Raw genomic sequence first — 8,840 nt, forward strand, 5'->3', positions numbered from 1 at the left:
ATTCACAGAGTCAGTAAAATTCTCTGACTCATAGCCATTCCACTGTGGCACCTCCTCCCTCCTTCCAGCATGAAGGTTTCTACATCTGGGTGGTGAACAGGATCAATAGAACAACATGTACTAAAACTACCTCTGCAAAAAGCTCCTCTTTGGAGAGCAGCACAGGCTTGCCCTACCTTGCAGGGTCAGTGGAAATGCCGCATTAGCTTTCCTGCCTAGAAATTAGTGTAATGCAGGGTGAGTTTGAGGGAATATGAGTTCATAGAGCATTATCTAAACTTAGCTACTCACTCGTTGGTCTTTTCAAAAAGCATGCACAATAGATTGCATTTGTTCTGATGCTGCCTTCTTGGATAGCAGTTAATACTGTGAAGGGCCAAACGCCATCATTTCATAAAGTACAAAGTATCATACTTAAATAAGGCAAGGGCTCTTCAGTAAAGTTTTTTTTTTATACTCACAGGATATTTTTCTGGTAGCAATCAGGCCTAATATTTGTACCTATTTTTACATAGCCTTTTAAAAACATTTTTAGGCTTCTAACATATGGCTGTTACCAACTGCTGGGGCTGTGATTTTACCAAGTGGTAAATCCAGCATTCAGGCTGCCACTGCCTGACCTAATCCACCACAGCCATCTGACTCAAAGCATGAACCTGGCACAAAACACATCCTGTCAAGACCTGTTTGTTTCATGATGCTCTGAATGGTTAATTTTGTGCCATCAGATTTTACATAGTTCCCATTTATGTGGTTGGATTTCCAAATTATTTCAGTCCATGGAAGAGAGAGGCAGTAGGTACTGAGTGCTGTGGAAAATGTGCTCTCAAGCTAGCAGCTGGAAGCTGTGCAGTCGGGTGTCAGGGCTAGACACACAGCACCTAATCCTCTGCAGCAATTCCTGGCTTCTAAAATGAAAGTTGCCCGAGTAATTGTTTGGAGGGGGAGGGTAATGTTGTGCTTGGAATGACAGCGGCACAGCCTAAACAGAGGTGCAGCTGCAGAAACTCCTCAACTGTTTTCAAAAGCCTTTCTTGTATGGGAGCACCTGTGTGACTGGATCTGGAGCTGTACATCTTTTGTCTTGGGTGATGGCCAGATAGGGAACCGGGTTTGACAACAGTTCTCTGGATGAGTAACTGTTTTTTAAGCAAAAGTCCTCTGCTCTTTGCCACTGGTTGGTTGTCAACAGTAGGGATTATGTGGGGAGAAGAAAGGATATAATGTACAATTACTGGCTAAGAGGAAGAGTAAGGGAGTAGAAAGTGCCCCTTTGGAAGGAACATGTGATTGTGTGGTGGGGCTCAGCTGCTCTGACCACAGTCCTGTCCCTTGGTTTCCCTTTCATTCCCAGCAAGTCAAACTCCATGCTGCATGCCTGCTCTCAGTAACTCCTGCTGGGAAGAGTCTGGTTTATTCACCTCAGGTTCAGAAATTCCACCTAACTTTCCTAAACACCCCTGGGTTTAAGCCACAGTCTTCTTGCTCCTGCTTCTCACCAGGCTTCCTATGCTCACTGGCTTGGAAGTGTTGCTCAACCAAACTCATTCGGGATGTTTTAGTAGAGCTCTTTCTTCCTCTGTTCCCTTCTTCACTGAGTCTTTGCCATATTTTCCCCACAGCAGCCTCCACTGCATATTCTGCCTGCTGCAAGCTCAAGCTCACCCTCTGACAACCACACAATATTTAAATCAAGTGTGACTCTCTGGAAGAGTTGTGCCTTTCCAGTACTAGGAACAAAAGGGATTTGAGACTGGACAGCAGCAAGGGGAGAGTACTCTAAATCATGCGCTAAAACTAAACAACATCCAGCGATCAACTCCAGTCCAGCTCTTCAACATTTGCTGTTTTTATCAGCACAACTATTCTGGGGGGAAAAAGTTGAAAACATAGCCTACATAAACATATAAACCTTTCCACTTCACCTCCAGCAATTGTTCAGTCAACAGAAATATGATTTCACCAGCCTGAGATAATCCCTAAGAATCAGTGAAGTGTTACGAGCATTTTCCCGAGCACACTCTCTGTGCACTCCCCTGGAGTTGTATGGACTTTCCCAAAAGCTCAGCTCTTGGCCACGCTGGGAGAGTTGCACTAGGCAGAACACTGTTACCGGCTGGACAAAGGCCCCGAGGACGTTACTTGCCTCTCTGTTCCCGGGGGTAAGGCACGGGGCTGCAACACGGTTTCAACAAAGGTTTCACTGATGCAGCCACAGCAATCAGTAAAACACTAGTTAACGCTCAGGTTTAAGCTAGGCCCAACATTTGCTTTAAACATGGAAAATGTAGTGCTCTGGGTCCCCATTTTTCTCCTAATAGGAAGCCAGAAAACAAACCAAACAGCCCAAACAGACCCAAAGCCACAGCTGTCCTTGACAGCGGCCCTTCACCACTGACACAGCTGAGACTCAAATCTGTGTTATTAATGTCTCCTCTTTCATTCTTTTCTTTCGAGTATTTCTGCAGCTCATCTTGAGCTGACAAACCTCTGCCCACAAGGTAAGAAAGGAACCGGAAAAACCACCTCCCACCCACCCCTGCAGGGTGATCCCTTCCCCCAGTCTTTTGTCTGAGGGACCTGCAGGAAGGGAATAGTGTCTTACTGGAGTCGAAATGGTGGCCACTATGATCCAGCCACTATGTAAGTCTGGGCTGAGGTGCTGAGGCACTACTGCAGGATGGGAAAATACTACTCCTGTTAAGTCTGCCCTTGGCAGGCAGCCTGCCTGGAGGTCTCCTCTGGCACATACGTTGGTGTCATCTGAACTCAGTGAGCTCCAGTAGCATGGTAAATTGTTAAGGAAAAACGAGCTGAAACAGCATATTGAAGAAAAATAGTGAAGAAAAAGCAAAATGCAAGCTCTGTTTTATGCTAATAAAAGTTAATTTTTCTCCCTACAGTTTTCACATGGCTTTTAAAAGTAGACTGTCTTGGGTGGGAAGGTGTACTGAGATTTTATTTGTTAAGATCTATGAGATCTTAAGATCTATTTTCTGTAAATCTGCTTGATGATATGTGAACACTCATGTAGCACATGCTGTAACATAGCACAGAGCTCCATCTCTCAAAACACAAATGAAATATTTAATAATTGGCTTTTTGTTTATTTAGGATGCTCAGTAGAAGTGTCATAATTGTCCAATAGGTTGACTGTGCCTTTCTCTGGATTTCAGTCAGAAATCAGGCCACTTACTGAAATAAGAGAACATAAAACACAATGTTTCATACTCAAACTTTCCTGAAAGACAAGTCATGTTACCTGCCCTTGTCTGGCACTTTAAAAATTTATACTTGTTTAGCAAGTCTTGTCTGCAAAGTGTGAAGATGTCTGAATACGGTAAGGGCAACTGCTTATTGAAATCATCCATCTACCAGAAATGCTGATGACAAGCACTTTATTGGGAAGTTTGGTCTACATTTAAAGTTTTTGCCAAGAACAAATAGCGGGACAGGAACATAAAATATCCATGTACTTCTACTCTTCCTCCTATACCAGCAAACGCTTTAGTGCAATTACAGTCATGCTGTTTGCAGAATTTCAGTAAACTGTACTGGACAAAGTGTTTTGCAGTCAGCATTACCTTTCAGTGCAAGGAGGCTGTGCCTAAGATAAGGAGATCCCTATCCCTGTAGACAATGATATAAGTGTTGTCAATACTGCCTTGGAGGAAAGCTCTGCCTACCCTAGTATCCCAACTCTGATGGAGGCCATTAACACCTTCTGAAATTCGAATTCTAGGGATTTTTGAGCTCAGTCACTCATGTGCTGTTTTTCTCTAAAATCACCAAACCCTCTCCTTCTCATCTTTAGTTTTGGCCTTTAAAACATGCTGCAATAGGAAGTTTCATGAACAGGAAGGCCTGTGTTTCAAGGTACACATTGTCTCCAAGCTGGCAAGATTGTGATGTATGGTTAGGCCATGCATTTGGGAGGCAAGCAAAAGAACAGCCAGGACAGCCTGACCCAGCAGCTGAATTAATACAGTGTCTTCATAAGGCACATGCAGACTGGGTGTGACAGACTGATTAAAAGATGGAGTCTGTTTCACGATTGTCTCGAGAATGGAGCTAAAAAGTCTTGATGCAACAGCATCAAGGAGCTGAGCTTCTTGCAAAAGCTCCAGGAGGCACCTAGCAAGCCATTGGAAGCAGGTAGAAAGCTATTCTTAGCAAAAACGAAAAGGTAACAAGTTGTTACAATCAAGAACATAGCAAGGACTTAGTCTCCCAAACAAGATATGCCAGGCAGATCTTGTCTTGCTGCGGAAGCAGCCAATGGACAGTCAGGGCCTATCTTCATACCTGGCAAACTTTGCTTGGATAGCAGTGAAGTGGCCAATGGGCATCCAGGGTCTACCTTGGCAAGGGTATTTAAGGCAGTGCCCAGGGTGGCACGGGTTGGAAGGATTGCTGGGTTACTGCTGCAGGAACTGCTGCCACTGTTACTCTACCTGCCAGTTTGCTCCTTGGAAGCTGCAAGAGGACCAGGGAAGGTGGGAGAGAGCAACTACCTTGCAAGCCAGCCACTCTTCTTGGTGGTGGAACTCCTGTTCCGTGCTTTTAACTGTTACCTTTAGCTTTTCCTACCTTTCTGTCTTCCTTCTTCCTCTCAGCTCTTTTGTGTTACAAAATAAAATTGAATTACCATGTTGTAATTCAGCATCTGGCATTGTTTGTGCCTCAGTCTTGCTCATGGAACGTTTTAGAATCTGGTTCCCCTCTGCATCTGAGTGGATTGGAACACTAGGGGATGCAGCTCCTCCAGCAGGCTGCAGGCACAGTGCATGAGAACACCCCTTCCCATGTGCCAAGTGGTTCCACCAGAGCATTCTACATCTCTTTTTAAAGGTCTCTGCTGCTGACTGTTCCATACCCTTGCACTATTTGTCATTCCAGGATATAAAACATTCCTGTAGCTCAGCTGTCTTCCTGGGCCTTTCCTGACATGCTGTCCAAAGGTCATCAAATACAATCTTCCCTCAACCACAGCCTCTTGGCTTGGAGGTCTGCCAAGCCAAGGCTAAGTGGTAGCACTCATTGCTCCATGAGGCCTCTCAGGTGCTTAAGCAAACAAAGACTGGAGAGGAACAGATGCCTTGGTAGCATGTTCAGGCTAGAGACACTCATTGGTTCCTGTCTGGGACTCTGCTCTCTACTCTGCTCTAGCTGAATCCGTAGGAGATGGTTTGTGCTGAGTTTCTCTCTCAGCTGCTGCAGAGAGTTCTGTTTCTCAGTTATGTTCAAAGCAGCTCTACAATGTAAAAGTCAGTATCTGCCCAAACCCTAACTTCTCTTTAGCAGCTGCTAAAGGGAATGTATTTATCTTAAGTAAAACTGGATTATTTGAATGAAGTGTGGTCTTCCTTTCATTACTTATGTTTGCACTGTTTCAGCTCTATACACATTCACTTAGTTACAGCCTAGTACCCCTAGAGTTACAGCTCCTTGTTAAAAAGGAAGTGAATCCTTCTACCTGTTATGGAGGAGAGCATGTATAATTAATTACCCAAGCTTGCCAAGACAGAATCACACTGCACAATGACTCAGGGAGCCTGCCTGGTCTTCTAATAGTCCAGGATGTGGACATAGGGTTTGCCTTCCTAAGGGAAAGAGCACTTCACAGCTGACAGCAGGTGTCAGCACTAGATGACAATTTTTGCTGAACAGAATCTTGACTCAAAGCAAAACTTTCTTCTGAGTTGTTTCAGCCTGATTAGAACTTGATTTTTACCTCAGTTTCAGAAACAGCACAGATCAGTGTTTCTGTCTATGCTGCAACCACGTGAATTTCTGCACTGATCTAACTTCCTGTTACTACTACCAATGTTTTGCAACCTGTGTATCAAACTACAAAGAACCCCAAAGGGGTCTGACTTTGTGAAACACCAGACTTGTTACAGTTCTGAATCTCTCACTCTTGCCAGAGTGGTGCAGAAAGCACTGATGGAATTATTTAAATCCACATGAATGAAGTACTCCTCCAATTCCTGGAGGAAGAATGTTGATAAAGTAATTCCAGCATGGAGGTCAGCTCTGCAAAACTGTTCCAACTCTGTATTTTATCTACATTTATTTTACACCTTTTTTGTTTCTTCTTTCCCCCCAACCATAATTGTTTTCTGTCCCTTAAAGCAGACATGATGTGTTCACAGCTGCTAAATGTCATGAAAATGACCACAGGAGTTAACTGGGAGCAGTTAACTCTGCAGCAGCAGCAACAACAAAAAGTATTTTGGATTGCTGGTAATTCCAGTGCTGCCTCAATAAATACATCCCCATGCGCTGATTGCAAGGACATAGGAGGCATAGAGAGAAAGGCTAACAGGGGCAATGATGTCAGGGCTATGATCTTAAGGCCAGATCTCAGGGGATCCTACACAATGACACCCACATACAGTTGCAGAGCAAAGACTGCACAAGAACCTGGGTGCCAGGGAAGTCAAGGAAAATGTGGTAAATGAGCTAAAGTTCCCTGTGCCATACCTCAGAGAATGTGGTTGTTAAGCAGATGTAATTTGTCTCCACCAAAATTTACAGTGGCTAGTTTGAAGTCTAAACTGTGGTATGGCTCAGATGGCCCTCAGAGCAAAAGGTATCAATACATATTACCAGTAATTGCCTGTAGGACTTCTTTAGATATGCAGGATAGACTTTTAAGCCCAGTAAAATAATCCTCATACAACAGCTATTAGAGCTGCCTAGTATTTCCTGCTGCTGTGTGAGAAGAGCAAGCAGGCAGGACATAGCAGGATACAGGTTTCCCCTGCAAACTTGGCTTTGGCTGGTGCAGGTGTAAACTTGCTACACTTCATCATAGTTGCTTGCTGCTCTTTCCATTTCTGGCCTTCCCTGTTCATTCCAAATCACACTGCAGTGGCAAAGAAACATGGACACTGGGCCAGTCCTCTTTCTTGTGCTTGGCACAAGCATTGTGGCATTTTCAGAAGGACCCGATGTCTTTAAACATACATCCACCTACAGGAGTTGCAATGGCATGCCTGTGGAGTGGCTGAGCTAGCACACTCTAGGCCAGCTTCCTGGTTATACAAGACTTAAGTCATTCCTAAGGCAGAATGGAGAGGATGTTCTCAGCTCTTCTCCCTGCTGCCAATTCACCAGTTCTTAATCTGTTCCAATCACCAGCTGCCAGTACTGCACCCTGGACAAAAATGCTTCTCTGACAGAAGGCTAAAAAAAACTTCTTTCCACAGACATACTGCCCACAAAGGTCAATTCACAGCCTGACAATTTGCCCCCTTGACTTCATCTGCATCAACTCCATCCATTCCCAGCTCAATAAACTTTTTGCAAGTGCTCGTCACTGCCTTGCTAAAAGAAACACTGACACTCAGCAGGAACAGAGGGAACTACAAGATGGAAGACAGTGGGAGATAAGATATACAGGCCACATAAAGGAAGTCTGCTGATTATTTTCGTTAGTACTGGCAAATCACAGCTGCAATAGGTCTCAGAAAGTGAATCCTACTGCAGTTACACACAATATTAGGAAAGCAAGGGAACTGGCTGCAGAGGAAGATTTCAGCAAAATATGCAGAGTGAAAAAGAGCCATACAGCCCTCAACCCTGAACTGCACCAACTGGTATGGAAGGAACACAGGGGACATGACATGTTTCATTAGACACAACAGCATTGTCCGGTGGTACAGATCTCATTGCCATGAGATTTGTTTACCATTTTTGTGGTTTTGATCATATATTTTAGTTCATAGGCAGCTGGGCTATTTCGTACCACAATCACTGGTTGACAGGGTGCTCTGAAAATATTAAGACCTAATACTAATTTGCTTTACTAAGGAGGAAAAAATACAGCACTTGTAATGGGTGCTAAGTGGACAACACTTAATGTGCAAATGCTGCATTTTGAGCTTTTAGATGGCTATGCAAGAAGGGATTGCTTGCTACTTTTTTCCAGCAATTTCCCTGTGCAACAATTCCTAGTGCTGGAAATTGTGTCACTTGGCTTGATTCCTCTTTTGCAACTTAAAACTGATGATCGTGGAAGAATTTTATTTTGAAAAACAACAACCTATCATCTCGCCTTGCTGATAAATCTCACATAGACAGAGCACCTAGAGAAAAAAATGAGGTGCATAGCAAGACAGTCTGCAGAACTAGCCAAGATCTGACGTGGGAGCTGAGTCACAAGACAGAGCAGCATAGAGAAAGCTTATCTCTGTGCAGCTTTTTTTTTCTTTCATCACATGCTTCAGGGGAAGTCAGCTGTAAAAAAAGTCGTTCCTGTAATGAGCTTTAGCTTTGTGTGAGGATATAAGCCTTGTCAGAGTATGAACAATACTAGTCCCAAGTGCCAAGTAGAACTGCAATTACCTACAACAGCATTTTACAGTTTAAGCATTTACATATGCCTTGCAACCATGAAGTTGCCAAAACCCTGCCCAGGAGCAGAAGACTAGAACCTTCCAGATCTGATGTTCAGGAAGCTCAAGGTCCCTCACAATGATGAGCTCTAAGCTGCCTTCCACAAATTCTTTTCATTCAGGAGTATCAACATCCCTTATGTTTGATCAAGGAAACACTGCTATCAGAATTGGCAGGCCTCCATTTAACCCTACTTTACAATGGCCACAAAGTATCCTAGTATAGAGTTCTGCTGTATCCACAACTGAGAATAGCAGCAGTGATCATGAATTCTATAGAAAAGTTCAGTTCATCACCTTGTAAAACCAGGAACTTGCCAACGTAACAGCTTTTCTGCAGGCTCAGATCCAAACCCATGATTTACAAGAAAGCATTTAATTCCTTATAGGGTTCAGTATTTTGTTATTGAAAATCCAATCAATACAATAACTCAGTAC

The sequence above is a fragment of the Pithys albifrons genome, chromosome 5 (assembly GCF_047495875.1).
Source record: "Pithys albifrons albifrons isolate INPA30051 chromosome 5, PitAlb_v1, whole genome shotgun sequence".
In the NCBI taxonomy this organism is placed as follows: Eukaryota; Metazoa; Chordata; class Aves; order Passeriformes; family Thamnophilidae; genus Pithys; species Pithys albifrons.